The following is an 8523-nucleotide window of genomic DNA, read 5'->3' on the forward strand; positions in this document are numbered from 1 at the left end:
ACTTGAACTGAATCAATAAACTTGTTTGTTCAAATGATCGATCAAATTTACATGCCCTACTTGGGTTTTTATAACCATACTAATTACATACTAAATCCTAGACTTTACAAATATACATACTAGACATAATATATACTTTCTAAAATAACTAAAAGACCCCTAATATTTAGTTTATATTTTCAACACTCCCCCTTAAACTAAATATAGTTCAATGAGAGTCTTCAACTTTCTTGACTTGCGTTTACAACAACATCGGTTCTTCATCTTCCAACATGAGATGGGCTTCTTGGTCCTTTACTTTCTCCTTATCTTTACGTCTTACGCATTCGTATGCGAAGTGGTCCTATTCACCACATTCATAGCATTTTAGCTCGCTTTTGTCGTTTTTGTTGTTTCTTTGACTCGTACTTCTTCCACGTCCTCTTCCTCCTCTGAAAGAGCCTCGTTCTCTACCACGATTTTGATCACCACACCCTCTTCCATAATTATTTGAACTTGCCATTAAGAGTTTTCCTTGATCATGATCTTCCGGCTTGTCTTGACTTTTGAGACGTTCTTCAAACGCTTTTACTCTTCCTACCACTTCCTCAAATGGAATCGTGTCGTGCCACAATTGGTAGAAATTTCTTTAGAACCGAGATAAGCAGTTTTCACGAGTGCCTTATCTTTTAAAGTGCCACCAAGAGTTTTAAACTTGGTTTGGAAACTGCTTAACTTTCCCGCAAAATCGCTTACGACTTCATTTGACTTCATCTTCAAGCCTCTAGTTCACTTATCAACGTTTGTAAACGGGCCTTTTGAACTAGATCGGCTCTAAGATATTTGACTTTGATCGGGTCCCAAACTTCTTTTGCAGCCGAGTATTGCGCGATGTAACATCTAGGATTTTTCGTATTTGTTTAAACCGATTCGAGAATGTAATTCGGATCTTTTGAACTGATTAAAACTTGTATTTAACTTGGTTTAACTTATTTTATAATTCCATAACTTTCAATCATGCCAAATAATCCTTAGAAACCTTTAAAATCGCTTAAAACGGCTAAAAATAGTATTTTCGGGAACTACAGGGACTAATTTTGTCAATTCTTTCCTATTTTCGATTAAATTAATGAAATTTAAACTCCAAAAAATGTTATAGCTGATCCAATTTTGTTTTCTTGGTGTCCAAGCCAAATTTTGTTAGTTATTGTACTAGATTTTCTCATTAAATAGCTTATTTTGTTTCCTAATTTGTTTTTAGCATCCAAATCGCTTATTTTTGGCATAAATCGAGTAAATTAAGTTCCAAGAAAAGGATTATAACTAAAATACAAGTCCATATTCATAAATTACTGATCATGCACGAAATCTACAACTTATTTCATTGATTTGGTCATTAATATCGTATTTAGTTACTTAAACGAGTAAATCTTCCTAATATGGTTCGTTTTTGCTATTCTTATATAAACAAGACTCATAATCTCTGCCACAAACTTTACCTAAACCCTAAGAAGAATTCTCAGCTTTCACCCCTCTCTATGCCTCATAAAATCCTTCGGTTTTTGCATTATTGTTGAAGATACAAGCTTGCTCGTTTGACTTTGCTTACGTGTGGACCTTTGACTCATTGTTTCTGTTGATTCTTTCACTTTCCGGGTAAGTTGTAAACATAGAAATCGTTCATATATATTCCCTAGTCAATAACCTTCAATTAATTTCGGTGGTTGAAGGGTGTTGACTGGTCAAATCATTTAAAACTCGTTATAGGACAAAATAGTCAACTAGTTTGACTTAACGTTTTCTCATACTTTTGGTTGGATTCAACGTTCGGTCCAGAAGACTTTTATTCTCGTTACGAAATTTTAAGGATACTGACCAAAACCTAACTTCTGACTCGCTGTTCGGATTCTGGTCAGTACTAGCTCGCTTAAATCTTAAATATAACATAACTTGAGTTCTAAAACGTCCGTTTGGATTGATTCCAGCGGCCACAAGTTCATTTTTACTTATATTATCATATCTCAAAATTCCATATTCTGATTGGTTTATATCGTTTGACGTGTAGTGGACGACTCGCTTATTCGTTAGCTCGCTTAATCGCATTTATTAATCGCTTGTCGTTAATCTAAGGTGAATTTTATCATTACCCTATTTTACCACTTTTTCTAAACGTTTGGGGACATATGCGTACCTATCCATATTTCGTACTTGATATAAGGCTAAATATATATAAATCCCTTGTATATTTAGTATAATATTTTATTAGTTTTCGTTCGGTTTTTATTAGAATTTGTATATTACTAACATATTTATATATTATAGGTCCCGGGACTTGTTCATGATTGAAAAGGGCGAAAAACAAGCTAAAATAAGCCAAATGGGAGAGTCGGATAATCTTCTACGAATTTTAATTTTATGGGCTTAAATTTCTAGAATCTTCTACAAATATTAATTTTATGGGCTTAGATTTCCAGAATCTTCTCTAATTTTAAGTTTATGGGCCTTGAAAGTCTATATAAATACCCATAAACTTAACCCTAATCATAACCTAAAGAGCCATACAAAATTTGGGAGCTCAAGAGGTGATATTTTCGAGGTTTTGGAGGCTTGGAATCATACGGTGGCGAGGATATTGATCAAGAACGAAGACCTAGGGTTTTATCGCCTTTAATCTTCCATTTCTTTTATTTTCCACCATGATTTTAGTTATCATTATTTTGTTTTACTTTAAGATGCTAGGCTAAACATTATAGACTGCCTAGGCTTATGATGAATCTTTGTTGATGTTTGATTTTGAATTAGGATTTATTTATCGTCATGGTTTTATGAACTAGTAAAAGGTCTAATTATATTAAATTGATGCATATGTGTGCTTAGGGTTGTTTGTTGAGTTTTATTATTCCATAGTTGCCTTGATTATTGTTTGTCATTGTGATAGGTTGCTATTAGGTCATCTACTTTGTGTTCTTGACTATTTTATTATTGATTTCAAATAAGATCATAGGAATAATATTATTTAATTAAATGGACCTAAGTATACTGCTAACCTAAATATCTGTAAAGTGCTAGGTTATTGATAGGTCTTTGTTGATCAGGATTGCTAGATTTAGTTCTTCGTAAGGAGTCCGTCTAGGTTTGATTGATTAACTTTGTCTATTGAATCAATTGAATATATTAGACTACCTTTGATTTCCGCGCTGTAAGGTAGGATTCGTATAAAGAAACTAGTTTATAATTAATTAGGTGACTGTAAAGAAACTTGATTTTAATACTGGTGTGCGTTAAAACTTAATAGAAACTCATAGGTGTCTCTTGAGAAGGGTGAGGGGTCCTGTTCGGGTTTTCTCTTAAGTGTCTATTTCACGATCCTAGTTCCATAACTAAATAGTCTCCCGGTTAATTGATAACTGAAACTTAGGGGATTCTAGCCTAGGTGGTTGTTCATCATCATCTGAATTAAGTCCAAGTTCTAAGTTTAGTCGTCTTTAGTTTTCTTAATTAGTTTAAAATTAGTTTATTAGTAAAACCCCCCTTAAACAAATAATAAATAAATAAGGCGTGTCTGTAGTTGAGTCTAATTAGCTAGTAAACATAATTTAAAGAGTCATGTGCGTTCGATATCCGGACTTACTTAGCTGTACTAGAGTCGATCGGTTCACTTGCCGGTTAGTAGTTTAGTTAAGTTTAAGAGTCTAGAATTTATTACTTAGTGTCTAGATTAGCATAATTTTAGTTAAATAATTATTAGACTACTTTTAGCATATATTCAAACAAATGCATACGTGTAATTGTGAGTGACTTAATCAAATATACGTGCTACATGCTTACTTGTGTTAATATTCATTCATTCGTATATTGTATTAATATTCATTCATTCGTATATTTAGAGAGGTCCATCGTATTCCCATGTATTGGGTGCTAATGCTATTGATTAACACCCGATTCGCTTGGCAACGGTCTACATGCGTGCTTATGGTTTGATTATATTTACCGCTTTTATCACGTTATGCTTATTTATATTGACATGCAAAACATGTGATATTCTCACTCAACTTTATGTTGGTAAACTCTGTTTTCTACGCATATGCAGGTTGTTTGTATTGAAGATTGAAGTTTGGACACTTAGACAAGACCTTAGGTTATAATCAAGATAATCATTATTTGAACTTATATGCATGTATTTAAATTGTTTGTTATGTTTGGATATTGTGTGTATTCTTTTAATAAAGTAATTAACTAGATATTGTCATATTGTATGTATGATAGTATCTTCGAGCTGTGAGCAATCGGATCACGCCCCGGCATTTCCGCCTTAGGTTGGGGTTGACACGCGACTTGCATTAAAACATCTTCTGGTAATGTTTGGAAGATCATGGCTTTTGTGGTATTCATCTTCTTTTCATCCACAATTTCCGTTTCAACCTTTGCATCAATTATTTCCCAAAGTTCATACGCTTTCAACATAGTTTCCATCAACAATGCCCAAGTCGTGTAATTCGTTTCATTTAGTTTTGGGCATTGAAGTGAAATATTTCCTTGTTCACGAGTTGATGTTGAAGCACTTTCTTTCTTTTTATCGCCTGCCATACTTTTATGTTTTTACCACGAAGGCTTTTACATACCACGAAGGCTTTTTTTTCTGTACCAAGAAGGACTTATGTACCACGATGGCTTTTTTGTTGTACCACGAAGGATTTATGTACCACGAAGGATTTTTCCACCACGAAGGATTTATGTGACGTGAGGTCGAAGACTCACTCAAAAATAAACCAAATACAACTAAATAGATAGCAGTAAGTGGGTGTCGAACACAGAGAGTTTGTGGAATGTGTGTTTACCAGTAGCTTTAACAGACTATGAAATTAAACTACAATTTCATAAAAAGTAAATTCAGATTTTATTGTTTGGTTTTGAGATGAACTTAAATGAAATAGAACACTTGCAAACAACTATTAAGGTTTGTAAACTGATTAAGAGAAAGCGATCATCTTAGATTTCAGGTTTAAATCAACACTAATATTCATGCTTACTAGAAAGAACCACATAGACATAGTTCATGTTTGATTACTTGATTGTGATAAAAGGGAACTAAGTACTTGGATTAATATAACGCAATGTTGTTACCCGATAATCAATTGACTAATATTTAACCCTAATTCTTCCCATGATATCTCAATTGCCAATGGCACCAAAAACGTATGGTTTAGATCATGATCAAACACAAGCAAAATTTACAAACAATTAATCAAACACCATAACAACTAAACAAACATTGCAAAGTCATTATTCTAGAAATCAAAGCATAACATAGTGTATCAATTAAACCTTACATCCAAGATGATCACCAATGGAGTTAGCCAATCATGGTTTGATGGATCATCATAGCTTCAATTGTCTTAATCATAAGAATCAAACACTCAATCTAATGATTAAAATCACCAAAAACAATGTCTTGGACTCCACAAATCGCCCTAAGGTCTTCCCAATTGAAAGATAACCCAAAAGTGCAGCAAAAACGGCCTATTAAAGAAAATAAGATCGGCAGTTACAACATAGACCGTGGTCCACGGTCTGGACCATGGGAAACGGTCCCCTCCACGGTCACTAAAGAAGGCACGGTACGGTGCACTCTGGGATGTTTGGCCCAGTTGAACTGTGGTCCACGGTTTGCACCGTGGGCCACGGTGGAGCCTATTTCCAGCATCTTGTTTTCTTCATAACTTCCTCGTTCCAACTCCGATTTCTTCACCGTTTTCACCCGTGTTCTCATAACGTCCTTCTCTAGCTCCTCAAACCTGCAAACGCATGAACAACCGTAGTCAACTAATTCTACGGAATTAACTTAATCCCGCAAGTATATCTATGTCTTTTAATTCACTTAGTTGCTTCCCTACGGGTCGCTCGTCACATCCCCACACTTAACCGTTCTTGCCCTCAAGCAACACTTGAAACCACAATTGCCTTCAAAACACAACCACCAAACAAACCACAAGACCGGCTCAGTCAAGGTCCCCAATCATACCCTATTCCCTCATTATTAGAGGTTCGCATTAGTATCACATAGTAGTATATTCAAAACATAGAATTTTAGTCAACTTTAACATGCTTTCGGTTTTTATTCACACATAACACACCGTCACTCATTAACCTTCGTATCGGTGGTCATTCCATATTTTTCAATAATACCCAATTCTCCTTGCATACGCTTGTACTACCATCAAATCTCCACCTGTTCATGCTTTAACACAAATACATATCAAGAGGTCTTAAAACGGGTTGTAATGGGGCCAGGTGTAAAGGTATGGAATGAGAATATTGAAAGTGACTCACGTGATCCGACCCGGCTTGTTACATCAAAACTAAACAAACAATAAAATAAACTAGCACTACTATATATACACTACCAATTTGTATCACTAACTCGATACACATCACTTTGGATATTACATCCTAATCTTTTTCTTCTTATTTTTATTTTATATATTCCATCATTTTTTTACAAACTTAACTTGCACATAAATATGAACTCCCCTACTTACTATTGATTGATATCAAAACAAAGACAATTATAAAGAAAAACCTATCAAGCCGGATCTTCTCACAACATATATTGGGGTTAATTAAATAAGAAGAGTAAGTCCAAATGGGTTTACTAAAGGAACCAACCCCCCGCCCCTTTCATTGCCCACCTTCATATGTGTAATGTATGAGGCCTAACCCCCAAAACCAACACTCGCGCTCATCAAGATGAGGCTTAAACCTAATTGCCTCTATCACTTTTGCACTTATGCCAAGCTAAGGTCTCGAAATGCATTAATAGTACAAGTTCTAACGGAGAATACCCAACCATCACCGCTTTCCATTTTCCAAATACTCAAGTGAATATGGATATGTTATGCGGGTTATTATACCGAAAGCATGCTAACCTTGGCTAAAATACTTCTCAACCTCATTTGTTTTTTTTTACAAACAACTAAGCAAACTTGACTTTGAGGGAATTACGACCATGAAAAGGGACCAAAACTTTACCCCTGCTATCTTACCACTTTCCAATGTTTTTCTTTCAATTGTCCTCCTGTTTTTTTTTTAAAAAAATTTTGAACTTTTAACGAAAAATTTCCCATCCCCACACTTGAGAGACATTGTCCCCAACGTATGGTTTTGAGAAAGTAAAAACAAAGTGTTAGTACATGAAATGTGACAAGTGCTGGGAGTTGAACTGACTAGTCGTTTTGTTATGGTAATTGGAATACAATATAACAAATAGGCATGCAAAGATGGTAAGTGAAGGTTAACTAACGAATGAGAATGAGTGTTTGGAGAATTGTTTCTGACGAATGTGCATATGAAGACTTAATGAATGGGTTGACTACTAACGAATGTGAGGGAGCAAGCTGCCTAGCATGTAACGAATGTGTATGTTAGTATTAACGAATGTGAGTTGTATATATAAATAGGAGATAGTTAGTTAGAAGGCAGTTACAGACAGACAAGTCACAACGAGCTATTCATTCTTACGAGACACATATTATACCGAACCGCTGCCGAAATTTTTATACGAGCTACAACGAGTTAATATTTACATATCTTCTACGTGTTCGGTCGTTTTCGTTCATCGATTAGCACCGAAACGCACCGAAACATTCACCGTGCGTTTTCGGTTTCGTAGATCAATATCGAGTTCATCGATCCTCATCGGGAAAAACAAGTGGTATCAGAGCTTTCGGTGCTCGATTCTACGTCTAATCGCTGAATCTCGTGTTAAACCATTGCTTTTAACGTGTTCGATTTTGATTCCGTGTATTCGTGTTCTTCAGATTAATTTTCGGTTGAATCGGACCAAAATCGGTTGATATTTTACGTATTTGATTGCTTAGGATTCACACACGATCGATTTCATGGCTGAATTGATGATCAATTTGAGGTTTGGTGAAGGTTTTGAAAATTCTGGTTAACTTCCGGCCTAGAAACCGATTTTCCGGTGGCCTAATCACTTTTTCCGGCAGAAACCGTTTCTTTGGTCTCCTATAATAGATTTTTCCAGCGTACGTGTATCGTGTATCATGTGTTCACTTGTTCACTGTTAATCAATTTTGATTAATTTGTTCACGAGTTCAGGTTATTCACTCAGAGTCGTAGCCGTTGTGTTCCGTTTCTTTAAATTTTCCGGCCAGCAAGAACTAGCTTGTCAGATCAGTTTTGGTCATTATGGTTGCTGATTCCACGATGTGTTTCAATTCATAATTCAAGTTCATTTGGTTATTGATTCAGTATTTCCGTGAATTCCGATTACGAACCGTTTTGATTCCATGCTATTCCTATTCGCATTTTATCATCGATATTCAAGTTATTGAGATCACGATTTATGTTTCGGTGTTGTGTTTAGCTCATACTGTTCAGAATTTAGTTCCAATTAGCTTTCGTGCTGTTCCAATTCGCGTTTCGGTGTTTATTTTGGTGTTATTTGCATTCTGTTCGTGTAATTCGAGTTCGCGTTTGGTATTCAATGTTGTTTATGGTTCAGATTTGAGTTTGATTCTGCGT

This window comes from Bidens hawaiensis, unplaced genomic scaffold, assembly GCF_021521415.1.
Source record: "Bidens hawaiensis isolate Kalapana, Puna unplaced genomic scaffold, B.hawaiensis_p1.1 tig00007390_1, whole genome shotgun sequence".
Lineage (NCBI taxonomy): Eukaryota > Viridiplantae > Streptophyta > Magnoliopsida > Asterales > Asteraceae > Bidens > Bidens hawaiensis.